The following is a 4,546-nucleotide window of genomic DNA, read 5'->3' on the forward strand; positions in this document are numbered from 1 at the left end:
TATGTTATTACCTCTGGTGAATATCTGGCAATAAAACGTTTATATTATTACCTTTGTTGAGGATCTGGCAATAAAACGTTTATGTTATTACCTCTGGTGAATATCTGGCAATACAAAGTTGATGTAATTTTCTTTGGCGAGGATCTGGCAATAAAACGTTTATGTTATTACCTTTGGTGAGGATCTGGCAATAAAACGTTTATATTATTACCTTTGGTGAGGATCTGGCAATAAAACGTTTATATTATTACCTTTGGTGAGGATCTGGCAATAAAACGTTTATGTTATTACCTTTGGTGAGGATCTGGCAATAAAACGTTTATATTATTACCTTTGGCGAGGATCTGGCAATAAAACGTTTCTGTTATTACCTTTGGCGAGGATCTGGCAATAAAACGTTTCTGTTATTACCTTTGGCGAGGATCTGGCAATAAAACGTTTCTGTTGATCGAAAACGAAAAGACAAACGTCTACAGGTCTTCCTGGAAACCTTTTCTGCTCAGCAATCTAGAAAAATCAACTTTAGGAAATATAATTTATTTTTAAATTAAAATTAAAATTTAATCTATTAAAAATACAACACTTATTACAATTTTTTAAGGTCTTTAAATATTTCATAGTAAGACAGAAAAGATATCGATATCAAGATATATACTATCTATGCATCTGACCTAATTGAAAAAGTATGTGAATAAGCATAAATTGGATATAATTTAGATTGTTAAAAAGGCTCCTCCCTCTTTATTCTATGAAATGTCTCATCTTTGAAATATCTATTTCGTGAAATGTCTTTTGTGACCTGTTTTATTCTTAAAATCACAATGTTCAACCATTATTAATCAATTTATCTTCGTATACTGTAGAGAAATATGTTTAAACTGTATGTTCATTTTCTACCTTGATTTGAATATTTATTTTGGAGTGTTGCAGAACTGTTAGATGATACTGATGAGATATTATAGTTTCACCCTCCAGATAGAAACAACCCTGAACAATATAAATATACTGTTAGATGATACTGATGAGATATTATAGTTTCACCCTCCAGATAGAAACAACCCTGAACAATATAAATAAACAACTTAAAGGGACTGTACGAGCAATTTCAAGTCACCCTCCACACGGGTAGCCGCAGTACATTAGAATTTCCGAGCCGGGTCAAACTTTCCGGTCCCAGTTTCAATTGTACCTAGCTCTATGGACAGGACTAGCCGCGCCGGTGCAACAAGGTTGACGCGGACAGACTTAATGCCTCATTTAGGTTGAATTTCTTTTACTAAAGGGGCAGAGGTGCGTGTCCATGCAAAGATGGTAATGCCCGATTCACAACGGTACCCTTGAAACTTTTATCGAATAAATTATGTAGAAGATATTGTTGTTTGTGTTTAAAAGTGTTTAAATCTGATAATTCATGTTTGCGTTCCTTCAGTAAAAATGCTAACAGACCTTTTAAAAATCATTTACAAGATACCTTACAGGAAGTTTAGGGATGTTTATTGTTTCTTTTACCAAGGATTCCCTCGACCAATTTTGCCCAAAAAACATCCAAAGCACATCGAGGGATGTTTTGTAGGCAAAATGGGTCAAGGTAGCATGTTGTTGAGTAAAATTTTATATAGTGTCCCGAAAAAGTAACTCGTAAACAATTTTATCGTCTTTTGAGATGTTAATACGCGAATTTTTGCATGAAAACTTGGGGTCGTTATTTTACTAAATTTCCCAAGGGACGTTAAGTAACTTAACGTCTCTATATTAGGTGAATCATTGGTCAGTAATGTTGGTTAAACGGTGGTAAAACATATACAAATATTTGTTCTAAGGAAATTAAGTAAAATCCAATTTTCCGAGTACGTAAAATTCTTTGATATTTTGATATCCTAGGTTCAGACTTCTCAAGAGTATTATATTTAAGGAAAATATCCGCTGCTATAGAGTTTTATAAATCAAAATAGCAGAATTTAATAAGTTTTTTGTTTCTTTTTCATATTTATGTTCTTCTATATATAAATTTGGCTTGTCTGTTTGTCTGTTTGTCTGTCTGTTTGTATCCAATAAACGTCAAAACGGCTGAACCGATCGGGCCCAAATTTTTTGTGGGACATCTAGGGACCCCAGGGAAGGTTTATGAATGATTGAAATTTTAAAAATTTGTGTTTAAGAGGTTTTTAATTTTGTAAAAAAATTTAAATTTTTGAAAATCCGCGAATTTTTTTTTAAAAATCCGCAAAACTTTTTTCATCTTTGTTTTGAAATGTAAACAATTCGAACATGTTCCTAATTTAAATAGAAGATGGGCGCACAGCGCCCTAAAAGCCTAGAAAGAAGGGCACGAAGCGCCTTGAATTTCTAGTAACATAAATTTAATTAAAAACAGCTTCTATAATAAAATTGTTAACGTAAGGGAATTTTATAATTAATTGAGAACCAACAAGAGAAATCTAGGCTTTCAGTTTTTATTTTCGATTCAAGTCAGGTTGTTTTTTTAAACTATGCTTTAGCAAAAAGCGTCAGATAAAAATAATGATTTTTATCCATATAGTTTCTTGCCCCCCCCCCCCTCAAAACTTATAAGTAATTATTCTTGAGTCACCTTTTTGGTTTGCAGATGAGTAAGTGATGCTTCTTGCTCTGGATCTTGGTGAACTTGAGCCTGGACCTCTAGATTCTCGTGAGGAACATCAAGGGAGAGGTCAACAGTGTCATCCTCGGTTACATCCTCAGTGTTAAGAACTCGTTCTCCAGGGTGATCTAGAGCTGGAGCTGAAACCGGGGCCGGAGCTTGAACTTCTTTTTCTGGACTTGGAAGGGAGGATTTCCTTTTTACCTTTATAAATTTAATTATATGCAGATTTATTTTTTGTTCAAATTTTTAACAAAGAAAAATGTTGACAAAGGAAAAGCATTTAGGGGAAAGGTAGATTACAATTCCTAAGGCCGAAATTGAAGAATTTGAGTCTCGGCATAAATTTGAGACACGGCTCAAATATGGTTGGTTCCACTTAAATTTGTATTCAATTTTTCAAGATTTAAGACGGCGGCCGGCGCTCAATTTGGCGGATTTGAGTCGCGGCTCAAATTCATTAAATTCGGACTCTATTTACCTTAAATGTTCTGGAATTAATTTGTAGTTCAGCCTCTTCGTGACGTAATCTCTCCAGGGCTAAAATGTAAACAAAAGATTTTTTGATAAAATCTCCAAAACCTTAACTTTAAAAAGCAAGAAAATAAAAGAGAAACAAACAAAAATAATAATAAATCTTGAAATATAAAATTTAATAAATTTTACCTAATTGCTGAAGATGCTGTGTAGTTTCCACAACATGTTCACAAAAATCTCTAAAAATTAAAAAGAAAACACTGAAATATATTATTTATTATTTATAAATAAAGGGAGTAATGATCAAGAAATAAATCGTTTTTCATTAAAAGGAATACAGAATGCAGAATGCAGAATGCAAAATGCAGAATGCAGAATACAGAATACAGAATGAAGAATGCAGAATGCAGAATGGAGAAAGCAGAATGCAGAATGCAGAATGCAGAATGCAGAATGCAAAATGCAGAATACAGAATACAGAATACAGAATACAGAATACAGAATACAGAATACAGTTTTATCTAAACAGTGACATTTTTTCTATGTTTTTTGTCTTGTCAGTTTACATATTTCTATAAATAAATAAATAAATAAATAAATAAATAAATAAATAAATAAATAAATAAATAAATAAATAAATAAATAAATAAATAATGATTTAAAATAATGATTTATTCTGATAGAATCAAATATTGAGTATCGTTCACAGATAATTATGGAAGAAATAAATGATTGGTTCAGCAGTCCTCGGATATGTAGAATACCAGATTTTCTATATTTTTCTGTCCTGGCATGATTAACATGATACTGCTCCTGGTGGCGTAGTTGGTGTTCATGTGGGTGAACAGCAGCAGGGACAAGATGACGATGTTTGGAAGTTTTAATACATTTATTTGCAAAAGAAAGGGGTAGCTTGTCCCTTCTTGACTCCAGGGTCTCCAGTTCACAGGACTCCAGTGCACTTATATATCCAACATGATCTTTGCCTAGAATAATTTTTAGGCAAACTCTCTGTTTTTTTTTCGTTAATAAAAAATAAAATATAGATATTAAACCATTTTTCACTTTTCTTGTTTTTCCAGTATTCTCTTTTCATTCTTCTATGAACATTCCTCAGTTCCGGAGTCATCCATTTATAACTCATTAATACTCATTAAATCTTAAATTGAATTAAACTTCATTTCATTTCCTGCAGATTTACGAGGGATCGCAAATGTTGACAACGTGGGGACAATGTGCTTGAAAACCACCCTGTTATCAACTAATATATATTTTTACAATGTAAGCTTTAATTTATTTGTTGAAGTTATAAATATTTTAGGCGTACATGGAGGTACATGGAGATACATGGAGGTACATGGAGGTACATGGAGGTACATGGAGGTACATGGAGGTACTAGGAGGCACATGGAGGTACATAGAGGTACATGGAGGTACATGGAGGTACAT

Source organism: Eurytemora carolleeae, unplaced genomic scaffold (genome assembly GCF_000591075.1).
Source record: "Eurytemora carolleeae unplaced genomic scaffold, Eaff_2.0 scaffold436, whole genome shotgun sequence".
In the NCBI taxonomy this organism is placed as follows: Eukaryota; Metazoa; Arthropoda; class Copepoda; order Calanoida; family Temoridae; genus Eurytemora; species Eurytemora carolleeae.